This window comes from Lissotriton vulgaris, chromosome 9 (genome assembly GCF_964263255.1).
Source record: "Lissotriton vulgaris chromosome 9, aLisVul1.2, whole genome shotgun sequence".
NCBI classification, from domain to species: Eukaryota; Metazoa; Chordata; class Amphibia; order Caudata; family Salamandridae; genus Lissotriton; species Lissotriton vulgaris.
This window is the reverse complement of record NC_141697.1, coordinates 926406820-926430037: the sequence shown is the minus strand read 5'-3', so window position 1 is coordinate 926430037 and position 23218 is coordinate 926406820. Positions and strand designations below refer to the sequence as shown.

The window sequence follows — 23218 nt, the reverse complement described above, 5'->3', positions numbered from 1 at the left end:
CCAGGTCCTGTGATGGAAGGCAATTGTTTCCTGTCTTGAGCTTATGCAAAGGCCTCTGATACCCCCAGGCCTCCCTAGTACTCTATAAAATCTACGAGGAAAAACAATGACTGTGGCGCCCCCCAAAAAACCCACCCCTAGAGCACATAACCCAGTGTCCGACAGTCTCCCGCCCCATTATGATCGCAGCAGACGTACCTCTCCCCCACCCAACTGTATGATGCTTGCCCAGCAAGTGTGTAAAAACATTTCCGCCAAGAGCCATAATACCTCCCCAGGCATGTCCGCTACCCCCGTTCTGACGAGTTGGACCCATTTCACCCCGATGATGGCCAATCCATTGGACCACCAACCCTGCTGTTGCCTTGAACCCATGTAGTCTGCCATCCCTCGTCATAGTCCACCTGTTGCAAAGCACCTGCCCCTCTCGAACCAGTTGCCAACCCACGCCTGCAAACCCCATCTTTTTGTGTTGCTGCACCAGCTGCTGATCTGAAAAAGAAGGGGCCATAAGCCCCAGTCTCTATGAAACCATATATGGATCCTGTGCCTGGAATCCCCACCTCCCCCAAATCCATCCGGCGTTCAATACTTACCATGGCCTACACCTGTAAGTGAAGAAACATACCTTGACACACCAGGAATGGAACAATCAACCTTGCAACTAGGAGTCTGAGACCCTAACCAATAAGCCCCAGCAACTCTAGCATGCTCTCCTTGTGATCACCAGAGTGGCCCCCGTTTAACCCCCTATGAAAAGGGGGGGCGTCCCAAATCCCCAACCCCTAGTTACGTGATCCCTCTGGAATCCTCTGATGACCCCAGTATACCCTCGCTGTGCAGAGGCGCTAGCCAACACATAGATGCTCCTTCTGTGTAAGAATCCGGGCGAATCTTAGCCTTCCACTTCCCATGCTGTCATGCCCATGAACTGGCACCCCTGGCACATTCAACACCCCTGTCCAGTCACAATCTGTGATCCATTGGTTGACCCTTTGTTGCGCGTGGTACTACCTGGTCCATCAGGATCTATCCCCCACCAAATCGCCAGGCTCCCAGTACTCCAGCAGGATGCCTCTGCTGCACCCGCCATCGTGCCAACTCCCTCACCATCCCCACACACCCCAGCCGACCAGCTGAAGTCCCCTCTTATTTCTTTCTCTTACCTGAGAGTCCGTCCAGGACCTCCACATCCCGTCCGGTGCTGCTGCGCCCTGTTGCTCCCCGTCCACAGGTCCGTCCGAGGCCATACTCCCTCATGCACAATTAAAACAGGCTTATTACTGCCACTCCTCCCACCCCTGGAAAAAACCCCAAGCAGCTACAACGTCCACTCTCGTCCTCAGTCAAAATCCCCCTCCTGTCACCACATCACACTCCCCAGCACTTCCCATCGCACCACACCCAGTGACCTCCAAGTCCCTCACAGAAAAAAACCCACTCAGCCACAGCCATCTGCACATGTCCACCATCCCCCCAAAACTCGCCAGACTCCCAATCCTTCTCCTCGCCATACAAAATAATTCCTCACAGGTTGTAACATCACACTGCCGAATGTGCTGCGCGATCCCATGTTGGAGGGGCTGGCCGCCGCGGACCCCCCTACTGCTTCTGGCCAGCGCCCCGAGGCCGTCATGCGCCCCACTGGCGATGCCCCGTTCTGCCGTTATCAGTTGCCAGTCCTGGTCCCCCCCCCACACAGGTCGCTCCAGCCTGGAGGGTCCCAAGCACCACCGGGCCTCATGCCGTGCTGGCAGTCCCTCACCCCTACCCAGGGGGCCCAGCACTAGCTGCGGCCCCCCTGCCCCCCAACCCCCACCATTAATAGCAATAACCAAGCTCTTATCACAGGCCTATTAATATATAGGCCACCAGGAACGAAAGGTCCTTTTATCAAAGCAATCCAAACCTTTCTGGAATCGTGCCTAGACACTCCCACCTACACAGTCCTAGGTGATTTTAACTTCCATTTGGAAGATAATACGGACTCTGACACTGTGGCTCTGGCTGATAACTTCCACAGTTTTGGGCTGAAACAGTTAATCACCAAACCCACCCACCAAGCCTGCCACACTTTGGACGGCATTTTTACGAACAACTATAGTATAAGAGTGACATCGGTCTTACCAGTTCCATGGTCAGATCATACGGCTATCCGCTTTCCAATAAAACACACACCACAATCCTGCAGTCGCAGGATTCGCCCCATACTTACCGTTACTAGGCCATGGAAATGCATTCAGAAGGAAGGTTTAGTCAAAATCCTATCAAACAATCCCCCCCTCATTTAGTGACAGCAATGACGGGGCAAATAAACTCAACCACTGGATACATGAGGCAGTAAGAGAGCTAGCCCCTGAAGAGAGAAAGAAACCTAGGAGACAATCAGCTACCTCACCTTGGTACACACCGGAAGTTAAGCAATTGAAAATTATTGCAGTCATAAAGAACGGATCTGGAGATCTTTTTATAGCTCATCCCACAGAAAGGAGTATACGAAAGCCCTAAATGAGTACAAAATAACGATAATACAAGCCAAATCGACCTACTTCACGCTTAAAATTCACAAGGCCGAAAACTCCTCCAGGGAGCTATTCAAAACTGTGTCAAGCTTACTCAAATGTCCGAGGGACACAGTATTTGTCCCAGACCAACACTTTGTAGATAATATGGCCTTGTTCTTCCAACAAAGGTCCATGAGGTCTATAATAAACTCCATGAGATATCCGTCTCAGGTAGTAACGTCATTAGGGAACAATCAGAAGTCCCCCAAAACTGCTTATCCCAATTTCCACACTTTGAGGAAGATCAGATCTCTAAGATGATTGCACAAGCCAAGTCGGGATCACCTCTAGACCCCTGCCCCCCCTACATATTTCAGCTGGCCCCAGAAATAATTAGTAAAACCTTAACCCCGCTATGTTACGTGACAATTAAATCCAGTGTCTTTCCACAACAATGGAAAAAGGCCAGCATCAGATCTATCCTGAAAAAGGATTCCTTCGATCCAGGGGGGACAAAAAATGATCGTCCTATATCTTGTCTCCCTCTACCAACTAAAATACTAGAAAAAGCCTTAAACCAGGAACTAATGGAGTTTGTTAACCTCAACAACATCCTTGACAATACCCAACACGGTTTTAGGTCTTGTCGCTCTACTGAGACAGCTTAATAATTGCCACAGAGGAAGCCCGTAGAAACATGGACAAGGGAGGAAGAGCAGTGCTGATACTGCTGGATTTAACAGCAGCATTCAATACTGTTAACCATGGGGTCCTGATCAATAGGCTAGAATCAGTAGGAGTCAGACACAGCCCTGACCCTACTAAAGTCTTTTCTTGAAAATAGAATTCAACAAATCTATTGGGAAGGCCTGGAGTTGGAAGAATTCTCCCTTCCTTGTGGGGTCCAACAGGGCTCGGCACTCTCCCCCATCCTTTTTAAACTTTATGTGACCCCGCTAGCCTCACTAATAAAAGCACATGGCCTGAAATTGGTGTTGTATGCTGACGACACACAATTGATGGTGTCACTTACACAAACAATAGAAGTCACTGCGGAACAGTTTAGGAACTGCCTCTTAAGCATAAAGAGTTGGATGAATAAGAACTTCCTAAAACGAAACACCTAAAAAACGGAGGTGATTGAGTTCGGACATATTTATATATATCCCACCAAAAATTATCAACCTTTTGCCTGGGACTGCAGCTCTCCCAGAGTGTAACCAAGCCCCCGGCCTGCTATTCATTTCAACTGCAAAGCACAGCATAGCATGTGCTGTGTATATACCCGGTACCTATATTGAAATGGTTTTGTCCATAGTGTACCATGTTTATTTATTCAAAGATGGCCATATAAATGCAGCAGCCATGTTGGAACTGTAAAGGAGCCAAACGCTCTGTAGAATGCCATTGCAACTCAGCCACTTTCTGCAAGGTTTAATTTGATTTTTATATCCTAAGCTTATCGTTCTGACAGTGGCCTGGTTAGATTGTTCTAGAACTCATTGGTCAGTGGTTGTCTGTTTCTAGTGATGGAGATGGTTGGTTATTGTTTCAGCTACCTTGGTTGGAATAGGGAGGGGAAATAGCCAGTGCCTGGATGAAGTCATTGTCTGCGAGTGGCATGCTTTCCATCTGGATTTTCCACTGGGAGGAGGTCTGTTGTAGGGTGCTGATAGTGGTTGTCCATGGTATTGGGACCAAAACGGTTGTAGCCCTCTTCCTCAGGCACCATGAAAGGACAGCTTTTTGTATTGAAAAGTCCTGAGTGACTTGGCCATGCCGGAGTCAATTTTATTGCTTGGAGAGCATTGTCAAAGCGTTTTCCAAACAAAGCGTCTCATTCATAAGGTAAATCTAACATTTTGGTCTGGAATTCAAGCCTGAAAGTAGTAGCCTTAAGCCAGTCTTGATACCGTAACACTGCTGCCCCAGCCATCTGCCTGAATCCAGTGGTAGTAATATCCATGGCACAATCTCTGATCTCTGAAAATGTGAGCTCACCCTCTAGCAATACATTTTTGCTTCCCCTTAGCTGTCCTCTGGGAGCTTGTCCAGATACAGTGCCATATCAGACCACATTTGCTGATCTCATAGAGCATGTAAAGCCAGGGAATTTTCCACTCTTACCTGGAGGACTGATATGGCTGAAAAGCACTACCCCATGTTATCGATGCACCTACACTTTTTGTCTGAAGGTACTGATACGGGTGTGGAGGGGTTCCTGGATCTTTGCTGTGCCGCCTGGGAAATTACGGAGTGTGGTTTGGGGTGACCTGTTACGCAGGCTAGTGCCTCCTCTGAGACCTTGTACTTTTTTTGTATCAAGTTGTGGCAATACTGCGGATACTGAGGCTGGATTGCGCATGACCTTTAACCCCTTCACTGCGGCGGCTAATCCACCGCAGTGCTAAGGGGGTGGGGGGCCACGCGGCGGTCCCGTGCTCGTGACGGAACCGCTCCATCACGGCACGCGGGTGAGCTGTGCTTGTGATGGAACGGTTCCGTCACGGCCCCGCCCGCTCAATAGAAAGCGCCGCGCACCGCTCCATCACGGCGAGCGGGCCGTGACAGAACCGTTCCGTCACCAGCACAGCCCACCCGAGGCTCGTGACGGAACGGTTCCGTCACGAGCATGGGAGGGGTTAAACACTCATCCCAAATGTATTCTATGATGTGCATGGCCATGACTGTTTTCCGAAAATGTTCCTTGAAATAATAAAGGAAAAAGTAATTTTGTTTTGTGGGTATAGGCATCTTGAAACGTGTTGCTGCTCCAAGAGGTTGTGAAAACACCCTATGTCCTCTGGAGGTGAATCCGCCAGGGAGGAGATATAGATGGTGTTGGCAACACATAGTCAACCCACTCATTCTGGCGATCATGGAGTATACCTTATCTTTCCTCCTTAGATGAGGTGGAATCCTGTAGATGCGATATTTGTTGAACACAAACTACTTGTGGAGGCAGAGGCAACTGTTGTGCAAGCAGAGGAGTTGGCTGCTGAAGCTGTGTTGAACAGGAGAAAATGTTTGAGGAAACCTTTTCCCGTAACCGGACAGCATTAATTGTAAATGCAATGCAAGTGTTGATGGAAGACGGTATACAACCTTTACCACGCATCTTTTACCACGAAATACTGTTACAACGAAACTATTACAACACAAGTGTATTTACAACGCATGTATTTACAACGCATTACACTACAACGCAGATACTATTACAACGCATACCATTACAACGTAAGTATAGGTAAGTTTATCTTTTTTTTAAAACATTTATTAGGGGTATTGGGTTTGGGTTTTGGGGTACAGGGGTATTTTTAGGTTTCAGGGCTGGGTTTGGGTTTTGGGGTACAGGGGTATTTTTAGGTTTCAGGGCTGGGTTTGGGTTTTGGGGTACAGGGGTATTTTTAGGTTTCAGGGATGGGTTTGGGTTTTGGGGTACAGGGGTATTTTTAGGTTTCAGGGCTGGGTTTGGGTTTTGGGGTACAGGGGTATTTTTAGGTTTCAGGGCTGGGATTGGGTTTTGGGGTACAGGGGTATTTTTAGGTTTCAGGGCTGGGATTGGGTTTTGGGGTACAGGGGTAGTTTTAGGTTTCAGGGCTGGGTTTGGGTTTTGAGGTACAGGGGTATTTTTAGGTTTTAGGGCTGTGTTTGGGTTTTGGGGTACAGGGGTATTTTTAGGTTTCAGGGCTGGGATAGGGTTTTGGGGTACAGGGGTATTTTTTAGGGTTCAGGGCTGGGTTTGGGTTTTGGGGTATAGGGGTATTTTTAACATATATTTACAAATTCTTAAATAAAAATTAATATAATTAATACAAATATTTAAATAATTATTAGTTACATTATTTTAAAATAGTATATACTTACCTATACTTACGTTGTAATGGTATGCGTTGTAATAGTATCTACGTTGTAGTGTAATGCGTTGTAAAGGCATTCGTTGTAAAGGGTCCTGCGGTGTAAAAATTGCGTGGTAATGGTATGCGTGGTAAAAGTATGCGTGCTAACGTCATACATCCATGGAAGACATACCATATCATCTTCTAAAAAAAGACAGAGAAAACTCCTATTTGATAAAAGTTTGGAACCAATTCTAGAAGATCCCCCCCAGGCTGAGCAGTCCTCTGCCTCTCAGGAAGATATGATTGCTTCCCGTAAGGTGGAACTAACATCTACAGGATCAGGTCCTATAAGTTCCACTAACCCCTTCCTCCCTAATGTTTCTTTACCCCCTGTTAATCCTTTCCTTTCCCCTCTCAATCCCTCGGCAAGGCCTTTCCAAGATGCACCCTCAATTGCAGTTATTCCTCCTAAAGAAAAAATAAATTTAGATACTTTGTTTCTTGATTTTTCTCCCTTATTTGAGACCGATTTAATTCTAAATAGATCTGCCTTACTTATCTGTTTTAAAGAGATTGAAAGCTTAAAATTAATCCAAACGTCTGACTTGGACGTAGTATTTCTTCTTAACTCTTTAGTAGGGAGGTCAACAAGGGTGAAATTTCAATCTAAAGTGGTGCTAAATCTTATTCTACAGTGGGCTGAGGAATTACAAATCAGAGGGATAGATGTTACTCCATACTTCGGGGAAAAACGAAATCAAAGCGCTCTTTCCAATTTGTCATCTCCCTCTAATACTGGTTTGATGCTGTCTGATTGGTCTAGTTCTAGATCGGAGGACTTAAAAATATGTGTGTCCAGAAATGAAAGGCAAGTTTTGTACAAAAACCCTCCTCCTCTTAAACAAACCTTGAAGGATGATCAGTCTAAATGGAGTTGGTTACCAGGAGTTTTATCAAGTAAATCTGCTTCCTGCCCCAAACCGCACTCAAATTTTTAACAGAGAGCTGAAGCTCATTTCTTGGAATACTGCAGGTTTTAAAGATCACAAGGAGAAACTATGTTTCTTGCATTCCCTAGAGGCGGATATAATTTGTTTACAAGAAACGTGGGAGGAAGGTAGATAATCTCTAGAAAAAGATTTCTTTGTCTTAGAAAATAGCGCAACCTCCTCCAGAAGAGGCCATGCAAAGGGAGGAATAGCATGTTTGTTAACAAATAGAATAAAATGGAATTATTCGCATTATCTTGATCCAGGGAAACTGTTCCAGGCAATAACCTTAAAAGATGTATTCAAGGATTGCCCTAATAGATCGCTTGTTGTGATAAACATCTATATTCCCCCAAACTGTTGTTTTAATGAAGGTTTAAAAACACTTTTCTCCTTTCTAACTAAAACTATGGATACTACCCCGTCTCCTCATGTATTAATGTTTGGGGATTTGAATTGCAACATATCCAATTGTGGGCTTGATTTGTTTAGAAACAAACTTAGGGAAGAGACTCTGAATATACCCCAGGCCCAGTTCCCTCCTAAAGTTAAAACTAACAAAAGAGGTAAACTGGTCCTAGAAGGCCTACATAAAGTCGATTGTTTAATAGTAAATGGGAGGCTCCCCTCTGACACCCCGGCAGCTTATACGCATAAATCAAATAAGGGAAAATCTATTATTGACTATATAATTGTAGATTATGCTTTCTTTTCCCTGTTGAAAGATATGAAAGTCATTGAGTCCAATCTTAGTGACCATAATGTGTTGATGCTTACAGTTTCCCTCAGTCCTCCAATGGTGGATTCTTGGAGTATGGATACGGATCTGGTGAATTTTGACTCCAACTCTGGGAAATGTTTTTGGAATTTTCGTTCCTTTGAAAGTTTGGTGTCCCTCTTGAATTCGACTGTTGAGAGTTTATCTCTCTGGGAGGGGAGAGAACTGTTGGGATTTGCTGACTTTTTAGAATTGGCAACTTCTTTAGCTAAAAAGAAACCCTGTGTGAAAAAACCTTTAGCAGTCCCCCATCCCCTTCGGGCAATAAATATAGAAATAAATAAAGTAATAAGGGGGCAATATCTATCATTTACCCAAGAAGCCAACCATAAGTTGGCAATTTTAAAAAGAAGGAGATCTAGGCTTAAGGCTCGTTTAAAACGCAATAAGGAAGACTCCATTTGGATACAACTGAGGGAAGCTTCTTATAACGGCCAAGCCAAGACTTTCTGGTCTTTAATTGGCAAAGGTTGTGGTACTAGAGCCAGTCCTACACCTATTGCCATTGAGGAACAGATTTGGGTCCAATATATTGAGAATTTGTACAGTAACAATAATTCACAATTATATAATGTGGAATCTTATTTTGTCTCACGTGTATTTGATTGTCCATCTGAAAAGGAAATCGAATTTGCTATTAAGAACATGCGATCCTCTGGTGCGATGGGACCAGACGAAGTTCCCATCTCTGTATTAAAACAACAGAGTGAACTTTGGAGCAAAATCCTTTTTCCAGTGTTTAAATTTTGCTTTTCTAGCGGAATAGTCCCCCCCTCCTGGAAAGGGAGTATCCTTGTTCCTTTATATAAAAAAGGGGCAAGAGATCTTCCTCAAAATTACCGTCAAATTGTTTTGCTTGATGCTATTGGTAAGGTTTTCGCAAAATGTATTCTCACCTTAATGAACAAATGGGTAACTGAGTTTAAAATCCTGCCTCTTGAACAAACGGGTTTCAGGCAAAAGGACGGAACTTTAGATAACTTGACGGTACTGCAGGTTATCACGGAAAAATATGTGAAAGTTCGTGGCGGGCAGGTATATGGCGCTTTTATTGACTTCTCCACCGCATTTGATAAAGTGGATAGAATATTGCTGTGGAGAAAGTTATTTGATTTAGGGATGCCCCCTTTTCTTATTAAGTTAATCCGCGCCCTCTACTCCGATACCTGGTGCAGAGTCTTGCTGGGAGGTGAACGTGGTTTATCTAAAATAATTCCCACATCTAATGGGTTAAAGCAAGGTTGCCTTTTGGCCCCTTTGCTTTTTTCCCTTTATACAGTTGATCTACCTCTTGCACTCTCAGCTTGCGCTGGTATTGCCCCGTCCTTGGGTGGAGTTCCGATTGCATGCCTTATGTATGCAGATGACATTTTGATTCTGGATCTTACCCCGAAGGGCTTGAATAATCGCCTGCAAGCGCTTTCTGAATACGCTGAAAACCATTATCTGTTGATAAACACTGCAAAAAGTAAAGTGATGTGTTTTGCTGGTAGGAAGAAACCTAAATTTCCTAACTTTCCTTGGGTAGTGGGGGGTCAAAAATTGGAAATTGTGAAGTCCTATACCTTCCTTGGTAAAATTGTCACAAGTAATCTAAGTGACAAAGCGCATATGGACAATAACTCCCGGAAGGCTATCTCACAGGGAAAGAGTCTAGTATCCTTGTATAAAGCCACAGGTAGAAGGCATTTTTCTATTTTACTGGATGTATTCAGAGCGAAAGTTCCTGCCTCCCTGTTATACGGAATAGAGTTAATTGACCAAAAAAAGTGGAGTTTTTTAAACTCCTCGGAAGGAAAAATTTTGCGTAGTTTACCACCTGTTAGCACAGCAAATTCTACTGCTTCCCTGAGACAGGAACTTGGCTTACGCAGCAGCTGGGTTCAAGGTTTGGCCAGTATCATACGCTGGGTAGTAGGTATTGCAAAAAGTGAGTCTAATACCTTAAGACATCTCATAAAAAATGAATTGCTGGGAAACTTCAATGACCATTCCTTGATTGTAAAAAAATTCAGATTTGCTGTGGCCCTATTGAAACTGGATAAAGAGACTTTATTTTCTATATCCTCCTATCAATTAAAAACCATCTTGAAGTCCTCCACATGGGAACTGGGGTTTAGACAGGATAGAGATTTCCGGTTGTTGAAAAAAGGCTGTACACCTGTTATTGAGTCCTGTATTTTGAGGAAAGCTCAACCCTACACTTACTGGAACATATCTCATTGCGTTAGACGCTTAGTGTACTTAATAAGACAAGACCTGCTTCCGTTGAAATCTCTTTATGCCAGATGGTATGGCCACTCAGCACTCTGTGATTTTTGTCAGATGTATGACCAGGACTTGGATCATGTCATTTTTGTTTGTCCTGCCCTGATGCCTTTTAGGCGAAGATGGTTAAGACCAATTTGCCTACAACTCAACATTTTATCAGCTTCTTCATTTCAGGCGGCCCTGATTAATCCACCAAATGAAATGTTTTGTTTTAAACTGTACAGTTTCTTCAAATGTTTTTTGGACCTGTATTAAGATGGTAATTTTTTTATTTATTTGTTCCTATTGCATAATTGACATTTTACATGTTAATTGCTTTTGTATGTATATTTTGTCTTTTATGTGGACCTCATAAAGAGTTCCTTTATCATAATAAATAAACTTGAAACTTGAAAAAAACTTGAGGGTGTTGGTACTTGGTAGTGCTCCTGAGGGGTATAATACTCTTGTTCATTAAAGTCACCCAATCAGAATCGTCCTGGCATTTAACAAGAAGCTCAGAAGGGCTACATGCTGCATCAAAAGAAGCTATCATCTTCAGAGTTTTCGCCATGCAGTAGCTGGAAGGCAGCAGTGAAGAGACCTTACATGGAAATGCATGAGCCGTTGTAAGCGTTTGTGAGCTAGTGTCTGCTTCAATTTTTTTCCTGTAGTTGTTGAGGTCGTCAACAAGGTCATAGACAATGTTAGTGTCAACATAAGTGATGTTTTCTGTCTCCTCATGGCTGAGGGAATTTCCGTCAAGAAGGGAGACAGTGGACGGTGGTGTCTTCGCCAACAGTGGTGTTGTCATTGACTTGACTGTCGACAAGAGCATAGATGAGGAGGTAATCCTTATAGTCAACAAAATAGGTGTACCACTGGTTGAAGAAGTCCACAATGAAGAGACTGATAGTGTTGGAAGTAGACACTATCAATGCTGCTGTGGCAGTTTGTTATTTGGCCCTTAGGGTCCCATCTCAACATTGGTGAGTTAGCATGAGCTCTGCTGCCATAATGCTGCTTTTGCGCACATTACTACATGACTTTATTTTGCAGGACTGCGAGTCTTTCACATGAGAACAGTCTGCTTGCTGCGTTCTCTGCTGTTCTTGGAGTTTAGTCTGAACACAATGTGCAAGGTCGAAAAACATACCACTTGTTATTCTGTTCTGGTCAGTCCCTATTTCCTAGACTAAACATGCTATTCACAGCTGCACTGCTAGAGAGCTTGTGCTTTAATATTATGGTGTTACATGTTGTTCACACACACTTGGAGGGAAACCGTTCCTTGGAGAAGAGCTATGCTGTTCCTATGATGTAAAGCTACCATCTAGGCTCGAAGGTATGGGGGTCTGCTGACAAAGCCAAGAGATCTTCCTGTATATATAAAAAACCTCATTCTACCAAGGGAAGGGTGGTTTGGCCTTCCATTCCTTTTTTCCACTGCCTATAGATAATGACATCCCCCTTTATATTCTATGGTATTGTAACAATGCTAACTGTGCTAGATGTATGCATTTTGCTGCTGGTAGTGGCTCATATACTGCATTATAGAGCACAACAGTTAAAATAAACATTTTGAGCTATACAGTGACTGACTATCCTGAATGTGGACAACTGTGAGTGAGCGAAAGGGTATGTCTTGCTACAGCGATTCCTGAGTGAGCCTGGAGTGTTGTGTTCTGGGTTGTCTAATGATTTGTAGCTTCGTGATTTGTCAGAGATCTACTGAGACACTATAGCTACTCGGTCCTTGGATTTTGGGAACTAAGGTGGTAGGAAGGTACAACCCCTATAGAACAAGGTCCTGTTTTATTGCGCATAGTTCTGTGTATGGGCAGAGTCCCCACAACAAGTTCTCATATTCAATGATTTTCTAGTGGACAGACATGCTGTCAACGAGCCATCTGGCTGCGGAGCAAAAGCAAGGTTTTTGGATGTCTCCTTCACCTGAGGTGGAGGTGCTGGGGACGCCGAAGTTGAGTTTTGAGGCTCTGTGGAGGAGGACAGGACTCCTTTACCCCCTTTATTTACTGAAGAAAATGCCCTTTTATGAGGGGACGTGGATGGGCTGCTATGTTTGAGAGACCTGAGAGGTACTTTTTAGAAGTCTTTTTTGGTGGTTGAGAGAAATTGGCAGCAGAATCATCCCCAATTCTCTTGAGGCATTTTGGAGGAAGACATTGATGAAATATCACTCTTCTCACGACAGGATTTTCTCTGGCCTGAGCTTTTGCAGCCATATAAGGAGTCACCCCTCATGGTCCAAAGTATTAGAGGAAAACATGTGACATACCTTGCAGTCTTTTGTCTTATGCGCAGGATAAAGACAATATATTCAGTCCTGATGAGGGTCATCAATGTGTAGCCTCTTCTTCCTGCAAGTGCCACAAGGCCTGAAGAGCCCCTTTTCAGGTGTGTCTGACGTATTGAAAGTCAGTTTGAGATACCAAACCAACAGATGCATAGAGTCTTACAGTATATCTGTACATTTTAAAGAGAAAAGACTGTAAAAAAGAAATCTTCTGAGAAGTTCGGACAGGAAAAAACTGAGCAGAGCTCAGTGGAGACTGCCCAGCACACCACGGTAGAACATCTGAGGGAGTGAAGCTTCTCTTTGGAAGGTTCTACAGGGGCGTGTGAACTGATTGGTAAACTCTTGTGTGGTTCTTTTTTAAATAATGACTAGGGTATGTTACTAATTCAAATGGCCTATGGTCTCTGTCTATTCTGACATTATTTTTCTAAGGTACCAGGGATTCCAATCTTGACGACTGGAATGATGCAAGCATGTGAATCTATGAAAGTTCCAATATTGGAGTAACTAGAAGTACACCCAAATTAAAGTGTAGCACTAGCCTCAGCACTGGCTGCCCAAGACCCCCAAATTGTTCAGCTGTGCTCGGCCCTTCTCGGCACAGTGCTGCTGACCATTATGTGGCCTGGTCTGCTCGTGCCCCTCCCCCCCCCCAAAAAGTCTTCCTCTACGGGACTGGCTGTGAGGCAAGACCCAGTGGGAGAGGGAAACTCTGGCTAGTGGAGGTGCCAGGGTGAACGCTGGTAACCAGTGACAGGCATAATTGGCAGGTAAGACTAACCATTGATGCATAATTCTTCCCCTGCTCCCTTCTTTTCTTCTAATCAGCACGACTCACGCTATGACGACGTGGGCATGGGGAAGGCAGACTCGAAACAGCACATGTGATTTGAGCCCCACAGCGGATGTGGAGCATGTGTGGTGGATGGTAACCTTGCGAATACCACAGGGCCATCACAAGATAAAGTCGAACATGACGATGATATGAAATTGCTCCTCAGGGCCATGCAAGAAAGCCTCATCTTAGAGAGATATTAAAATTGATGTCCTAGATGCTCGAATAGGCACTCGAAAACATACGTTGGAAGAACTTAAACAGCACATCTCCACTACAGGAGTAATACTTCGCATTAAAAGGACAAACAGTACAAAATATGGAGGAAGTTCTCAGTTATAACAGCAAAAAAGCAAAGTTTTAGAAGCAGGGTCCAAACACAGCAATATTCGTATAATAAGGCTGTCTAAGTCCACCAATGCAGAAAGACTATGTTGAGTGCATGCTGCTGACACTGTCTGGTGAAGAGGTATTCTCTCACATGCTAATAGCTGAAGAGCTAATAGATCACTGGTAAGCTGACCTCCCCTATGGTGCCAGCTAGACCCATCATACCATGTCTACTCAAATTCACTGTAACACAACTCCTGTCTGGCATGAGAAATGTGTAATTGGAATTTTGATGGCCACCCTAGATCACCCATTACAGACTTTACAATTGCTGTCCAGGAAAACAGCCGCAAATGTTGTCCAATCAATTAGAAGCTTCTCCAAGCTAACACGCAAGATGCCATACAGAAAGTCTGAAGCTGGAGAAAGAATGATAACCCAGCACAACCCCAATTAACAAGTTGTGTAGGTGCACCCTCATGCAGATCCGTTCACTGGGGAAAGGCACACTAACATAATTCGTTTTCGAAAACCAAACGTTCTAGTGGTAAATTAATATCTTTCTTCAATATACAAAACCTATCCACAACCAGCGTGTTATGTTCCTTTATAATAATCAGAACTACTTCACAATCTGTACAATATAAAGCAAATGTAACCCCTATACACACACACCATGGACAAATACCAAATTGCATATTAAAAAATACTATACAATTATTATATTTACACTCATTTTGGAATCAAAGACACTTCCAACTAACACAAATACGTGTCACAGAAAATTTCCCAATGTATAGTCATGCCCTACATTAAACAACCAACCAAATGTTACACAAATTCTACATTTCATGAATGATATATATTAATTAAAAAGAGAGAGGTAAAAACCAACACATTTTAAACAATTCCGCCGATGATGTGCACATCCACCTAAAGAAGTGCACATCTGTACCAGGTCTGGTGGGCCAATACTTTACCAATGCTGTTTTTTCCTTTCTTTATGGTTTTTGTTTTACTTTATTAGTCAATCTTGCGAAGGACATAGCTTGGGTAATACGCTTTGGGGGGTGCGAATCTCAAATTTCCCAACTGAAAATGCAGTGAGCTGCAGAGTGAGGTGATCAAGGTTAAGGATCCACTATTCCCATGAGGAGCAGGGGGTCAGTACTGATCTGCCTTAGGTGGGCCTCTGTGGATGATTTAGAGTTTGGCAAGCAGGTACTCTATTGCAACGGTGAGAGTACCCGGTCAGCCAAAGCCAATGTCTGGTGGACTGCACGTCTTACATCGCCAGAACAAATTTTTACTGCTTCCTTGTAAATTTCCTCCAACTGTCCAGACAGAGTAGGTGCTGTCGGGACATATGGAGGAAAGCCATCTGTCCATCCACCCTATTTAGAAAGAGCCTCGGATGGCTTTTTTAAAGCTGTATCACTGCCAGTTACACCTTGGAGGTAAAGGGTAGCTAAAAAATAAACAAAAAATTACCCCATCCACATCATGAGAGGAACGTTTTTAAGAGCAGTACCAATTGAAGGCAATATTTTGTTTCTGATGAGACAAAAATCAGACTGAGGAACTCATTCTCAAGGGATCCTATTGGTTGAAACCCAATTTACAACAATCATAGCCCTAAATGGTGGGAAGCTAGAAAACAAGTCAAAATACCAAAACTCATATGCAACTTGCAGGATGTCACTTAGCTGTCAATCATGCACTGAAAATCTATTTGTTTATCAGAGAAATTGAGACACCTACAAAATATTTTCCCCATGTCTTAATCCTAGAAACAGAAGAATTTGTAAAATAATAAGTTCCCTTGTTCAGAGTGTTTCTCAATAACCTGCAATCAATGCGGACGAATGTCAGAATTGCACAAAACCAAGGCTGTGGAGTTCTCCTTTGGGGCAAAAGAGCGATGGCCCCACCCCTCCTGCGATTTGCAACATACAATAATGTATAATATATATTCTTTACCTGTCACAAAATAAAATGCCTTTCTAGAGTGTCTTGGATGGAGTGGTAGTTCCATGTGAGCTGATTGGCAGCAGGGACGAGTAGTGCACATCGACGTGCACGTCAGACTGGACGACTGGCTTGTTATGGCCAGCCCGACATGCGCACTTGAGGCCTTTTCAACTGGTGCTGTGTTAAGAATCTGTGGAAACGCAGACACAAGCCCACAATCTCCTAATGAGTGCTGGGTTTGTCTGCCTGAACCAATCTTGTCACTGCTCTCATGCTGTTGAATATTACAAACAATTTTTAAACCCTTCACGTTTCTAGGACTTCTTGTAAGGTTTGAGATCCTTAGTTTTCAGCACGTCCACAACCTCTTTTACAGACTCATGTGATCCACGTGCTCAAGTGAGCAACAGTCTAACACTTAAAAACAAGTTGCTCGAAGATAAAATGACCTTGAGTGGTTTATTGTAGCTCACTTGTTTTTTACACAACACAGTTTTCCCCAGTTTCTCTGCCTATATGAGCAGTTGTGGAGAAGTTCAAAGATGTCCTCTGGATTAATAGTACAAAGGAATACCTCCTCTCAAATTCATAGGTGAGTGTACTTTGCATATTGTGACAGGTACCACATTGTTTTCCCAAGGTTGATGAATTTATAATAATTTCATTATTCATTATGCACCAGAGGCAACTGTGATTATAGATCTAATTTGCCAATGTCCGACATGTCTGAATATTCTGTGCGAGTACATGATAATTGTAGGCCTTACTGTTCTAGCATCACAAACACGAACATAGTCTCATCACAACGTTACCCAAAAACATAAATGCAACAAACTGATCTTGAAAATGTAAATATTTATTAAGTATTGTAACCAATTACAGCTGTAAGACTTTGTTAAAAAAGAAGAGCAGTGGAACATAAGGACAAGCAACACGGCAAAGATCAAAATAATAGAGAATACATACGCACTAAAGCAGAGCAACACATTTTGGAAATTATTGAGTACTACAAGTGACGAAATATACCAAACAGACCAGGAGAACTTGATGAAACAAAGGCATAGTCTAATAATGCATTTTTAATGAGTTCAATAAACAATTTAAAAAAAAGTATATATATATATGAAATGTAATTTCTAGTAGGTTATATTAAAATTGAACTTGCTTTAATATAATAAAATAGAATCAAAGGGCTCTCCACATAGTCTAGAGATGACTTGTATATAGTTGTTGCATTCAATTGTTCTGATATACAATCATTTACAATACATTCATAGGATGCTTTTCACAAGGGTATACAAATTAACCCTCATTTTAGAACAAGATTTAGACTAACACAACTCCCGCCTGCATGGGCAATGGCATTCTTCCCAAAATCAGAACCAACCGAGTTTATAAAGTAATTAAATAAAATGGGCAAATACAGATAGAACATTATTACAAACATTCACAGAGGGAAGGATACAGTAAACAGGTCTTGCAGGGGGACTGGAGAGCAATGGCTGATTTATGAGTAAGACCCATGTGAGACGTTGGGTGGTCACCATCCAGTCTTTTTTCAAACATGTCCACTTTTCCCATTGCTGGATCCAAAGCCCTAAAAAATACTATCCAAGGCCCTAGGGGTCAGAATGAGAGATTTAGTCCAAAAATGTCACACTCAAGCACACCAGTCTGCCTAGCTAGTGCTGGATGGAACATTCTTTAGCAAACTTATACCCTTCAAAAGTGCTTAATTTGTGAAAGACTAAGAAATGGTGTGAACATTTCTGTGCAGAAGCCCAATGATGGTGCTGTTAAATGTTGGCATGCCCAATGTGCGGGCTGCATAGTTTTTAAATCCACCTCATGCCTCTTTAATTCACCACCAGACACTCCCTGACCATTGATTTCCCTCCTGCAGGTTCCCGCTTTCTCCCTTCACAACATTTTGCAGTCTTTCTTCCTCTGTCTCTCCATTTTGTTTGTCTTTCTCTTCTTATCAGTAAATGTCTGAAGCAGAAACATTAGCGATGGTCCTCAAAATGAGAGTTGGCAACCACTATCTCAAATTAAGCACTAGCCTCCAATGTCCTACAGCTAGCTGCTCCCAGTCCTGTAGCATAACAAGACTGCAAATATTAACTACATAGATAAAGCAGGGTTTTTAAGACAATCATTCCACCAAATTGAGCCATATACAGATAGATACCAGTCATCCATATAGAAGGACAGAAATCAGTTTAGATGCATAGGGCTAGAAACTAGTATCTGCTGACAGGCTGCAGCATTCTGTACTATTTTAAGCATTGCCAGACACTAAGGAACTTTGCTTGCAGGTAATTCCCAGAGACCAGGCATATCAACACTAAGTGATGAACCAGTAACTCAAGATACACGGTGGTTAGTGGTGGTACACACCCCTCCAGGTGTCATCAGTAAAAATACCACCACCTTGTTGGTAGCAGCCACTCAAGTCTACATATTTGCCAAAATTTGCACCTGGGTGACAGTGTATGGACACCAAAATTAACGCCGACTCTGAAGAACTTTAGGCGGTCGACTGACCTTCCCATGTTAATTTCTATGTTACACGGTCAGTGTTTTGCTTTAGACAGTCTCCGTTCATCCAGTCCTTTAGTTCAGCTGCAGAAAATGTCAAGGACCCAAATACAGAGATGACTTGGCCAATTATGCATGATGGGGCAAGAGCATAGCTTCCATTGGTGCAGCAGAAGCAGTGGCACCCGGGCCCATGGAACCCTGAATATTGCTGTATTTTCTCTTTCAAACAGCAGCTAGGGTAAAATGTCCCTCATTGTGCAAGATACAGGACACTGGCTACGGTACTTGATGGGTGTACAGGTGGTAGTATAGAGTAGGCCGGTGAAAAAAGTTTGCTGGACAATTATCAAAGCTCCAAAGCACAACCCGAGCAATGCTGAAGGAACCTGCAATGTTATGGTGTTTTTTAAGTGAAAACTCAAGTAGGTGTGCTATAAAGAGGTCAAAAGGAAGATCAGAAGTGCACCTTTAACTCCCTCCTGTCAGACTCCAGATCCAGGTCACAATGCTTTGGTCAAAAGTACCATGTGCCATCTTGAACTGACCGATCCTGTCTGACATGGTGTCTTTCCTGCTCAATGGTCTAGAGTCTGCAGCACACTGGAAGGAGCTCTACAGACTGTGATTGATCCCTGTAGCAGAATCCCACAGTTCTAGAGACTGATAAACAGGGCAATCACCCATAAGATCCTCACTCATACTCGAAGAGTCAGAGGTGTCAATCAGATTCATAGGCAAGATGGTGGCTGGCTCTTATAGTTAAATCTGATCAGTGTCTGAATGTTGTGTGGATGTGCAGTGTATACTGTAGGAACTGCTTAGCTGGGGCACTTGAAGTACAATGTGACAAAAAAAAAACCTTCCCAGCAAAACCTAACCAAGGCTGTCCTCCCTTCCTGTGGACACAACGAAAGCCAGAAATATATGGCCAACATTAGGATCCCCGATAAAGGACCATTTGAGATGAGTGGACGCACTGCATATCCCAGACCATTTATGGTCTCCCTCTTCACATTCACTGCTTCTGGGGAATCCAAAGGCCCCTCAATTGATTAAACAGCCACATGATTTCAAGGGTGGTAGCACTCTGATTATTCCTACGAAATTCCCAATTTGCATCCCCAAAAGCTAGAACTTTCAATGTCATCAGGTGAATGAAAAAAATCTAAGAACTCTGATAAAGATGGGATGGAGTTGCTGTACTCTTGCTGCTTTGACCCTGACCGGGTTAGACCAACCCTGTTGATGTCCTCTGGCCAACAGAAGAGGCAGCCCTAGGAAGTGGACTGGTCTGACTTTGACCCAACCAGAGTAATAGCTGACATAACCGCTATGAGCATCTGCTTGAGGAGACATAGGAAACCAAAAAATTGAGACAAAAAGGTTCCCAGTGCAACCAAAAATTAATAAAATGAACCATCAGACAAGGAGGAGCACCTAGTGGATGCCTGCATGACAAACTGGATCCCTTGCTCTGTATTATGTGCACCTGACACTGGATAACAGAATGACAAGTTCAGTACGCACCTTGGAGCGAACATGAAATGGAGGATTTAGGATTATTTTAGGGACCTCAGTTCGATACCTCCTTCCTGGAGAGGTATACTCCATAGAGCGGTAAGGTGGTCCTCTTGCACCCAAGCTTCTTGGGTTGCTGCCAACAGGGTCAGTCTGCTCGCATTGCTTTAAGGACACTGGTTTACTCTCTATATTCCAAATGATGCCAGAGAGGTATTTGCAATTATCAAAGTTTACTCTATAAATCAGGACTTGGCTCAGTCATGCCCTATAGGCAGAGCCCAGTGCTGCAGGAGTCGTCTTGAGTGAGCCACTGGACCAAAACTGTTGATCAGGACTGGCACGGTGCATACTTTGATTCAAAGATTCAACAGTTTGATACACAGGCTCCTGGACTTTCCAAACTATAGCAGAAACTGCACTGTGTACAAATCGTTGTGTTGCAATTACTTTTCCCACACCTGTGGTCTTTTAGCAAATATAAAGAATGTCTGTCCAGCGAAACCTCTGGTAGAGGAGCTGTGCTTCTACACTGCTCAGAAACCAGGGCATGCTTGATTTGTTTTTTTTCAAACTTAATTTTATTGTGGATTCCAACAATACTAACATCACCCGTTTTGGGTCAAGTGTCATAAAAGTATACACTTCAAAATGAGTCCTGTATCAGTTGACTTCTGTGCACTATGACAATATACAAGGATGACCATACATGACAAATCTATGTACATGAATAATAACCTGTCCCAACAGGAGGGCTGCGTCCCCCCAACCCTACCGCCATCCAGAACATATCCTAGGCCACAGGTAATATGCAGAACCAGTTATTACCCTTGGAGCCTAGTACTACATTGAACATCCATGCATATGATGCCCTGCGCTTACTATGGTTTGAAATTGGTGAGCCGATGATTGCCCCTTATCTGGCTTGCTCCCGGGCACTGGGGAATGATCAGGGGTATCAGGGTCTGGCTCCTTGAGGTAATCTACCAGGTGATCCCATGCTCTGGCCGTGTCCAATCACCCCCAAACCCTCCTCATACTCTGCCCATCGGGTGAGGTCTTCCATTCATTGCACTAATCTAGCACCTCTAGCTGTCTTCCACTGCATAGTTATTTCCCGCTTCGCGAGGACCAGAGATTAATCCACAAACCTGGTAATAATTTTATGTTCATGGGGTCTTGGAAATCCCCACCAATAGGCAGGCCAGTGGGGCATATGGGATCGAACTCTCTGTAACCTCACTGATTCACTCAACAACTTCTCTGACCCACTCAGTGGCTGCCACACCATATGAAATGCTACAGCTTGAAAATTGCAAACTAGACAACTTGGTTAAGAAAGGTACTGTTGTTGAAGCTCCCCTCTAATGCCAGAGTTACAAAGACAAGTGTTGCAAGTGACGCACGCACCAAGGAGATTACCTCGTCAGGGAGTGCATTTCACCCATCTTTCACATCAAGTGGCTATGTATTTCCTGGGCCCATCTCATTCAAATCCCTCTGGCTAGCCCGACCACAATCCATTTTGTACAATTTTCCTCAAGGCACCTTGTTCATAAACTTTCTACTACACGCATGCTCAATCCTACCCCTACAAACCCATATTCCCAAGACCACACAACTGATGCCACCAGTAGTCTAGGTCCCTCTTCCATACACCTAGTATGGCTATTCCTCCACCAACCACTTCCTATAAGCACTGCTTCATCCACTACCCCTGTAACCACCCTTCTTTACCCCAACGCCTATAACTTCTGTTCCTCCCACCACCCCTTTTAACCATTCCTCCTCTAACAACCATATGTAACCACTCTTCCTCCCACCACTCCAATGGACCCCTGTTCTTCCCATCCTTTATTAGATCAATGTGCTACCCACAAGCCCAGACTCATTTCTAAGAAAGCGTTCAGGATCTCCCCCCCGCCCTCCCCCCCCCCCATGGAGAATCTTCCACCCCCCAACTCTAGAAAGTGATCTCTTTTCACTCTTTTTTTCATGTCCGATCTCTTACACAACTTGTGCCCCAGATCTTTTTTCCACCATATCTCAACCTCCTTCTGCTGACCAAATATACCGAAACCCTACGGAAGGTTTTATTATTCCCTGGCGACAAGTGATGGGAACTTGGCCATGTACCACCATTAAAACTAGAAGAATATTAAGACCTGGATATCCCAATGGGTCCCAATCCAGGGTGAGCCTTTAAGAAACACATTGCTTGGAAATTTGAAAAAATTAAAAGGCAGAGCACAAAAAACATGGATGTAAAGTGGCCCTTGTGCTTCTGTGATATCAGCTATTCCTGGTACCTTTCATAGCCAACAAGTTGTCCCCTCACCTAGATACACCAAAATGTCTCAAAATAAACAAGCTCACATGAGTGAAAAGTGCATATGGCTAAAACAAAATGGCTTAAAGTGCCTCCCTGACATTGGGCTACTTGGTAGCTATGGAAAAGATTCAACAAGTCACAAACTATACAAGGCTAGAACATAAGGTGCAGGTCAGTCCAAGAAATTGGAGGCGATGAATTCCAAACCTGTGTTACAGCAAAGAGTCTTGACCGAGTTGTCAGCTAACATAAGGAGGCACATATTGGAAACCAAATGCTATTGGAATGTGCAAAGTGTACATAAGGACTACAAAGGAAACTTCAAGACATTGCATATGATAAAATTCAAGGCCAGAAAGGCAGTGTCTAAAGATAAAATATTCATAGCAGAATTTGACCTTCCTTAAAATTGCCCATTTCAGTTTCATTTAACTGATTCTTTTTAATTAATTGAGATGAAAATCCTGGCAGAAAATGGCAGTTTGTGGAAAGCAGAGTCCATGCAGCTGAGATTAAAGACTAGATTTAGGATTATTGGGTTTGGTACTGAATATATAATTTGATACTTTTATAGCGCACTACTCACCCACAAGGGTCTCAAGGCGCTTGTACGAATACCACTGTGGAACCCATCCTGGCTTTCCCTGTGAGGCGTCCACTCCTGGGCACCCCCAAGGTGGAGGCCAGGCGTCCTTAGCGTTGTGGGGCCGTTGTGGAGATTAAGCAAGCTATTGCCCAGAGTTGCAGAGTGGGACTCCATGATTGGAATAGGCACAGAGGCAAGAATTATCAGGTCCGTGGAAGTTTTGAGCCCAAGACCCGCCGAGGCAGGGAATTGAACCCTGGTCCCGGGCTAGACCTCTGCATCAGGGTCTGCCGATCTAATCATTGAGCCACACTTCTCCAATATCAAGAAGAATATTAAACACGAGTTACACTTATAGGCAATTATGTAATAGACTTGTTGTTTAACACTTAGCTCTGTGTGTTTGCAACCCTGTACTG

At 43.6% G+C, this 23218-nt stretch overlaps 1 long non-coding RNA gene across 1 annotated transcript in view; it reads left to right on the top strand.

Moving 5' to 3' along the window:
* LOC147692537 (uncharacterized) overlaps positions 1 to 23218 on the top strand; it is a 188606-nt gene that overhangs the window by 66292 nt on the left and 99096 nt on the right. The gene's annotated exons all lie outside the window — the stretch shown is intronic.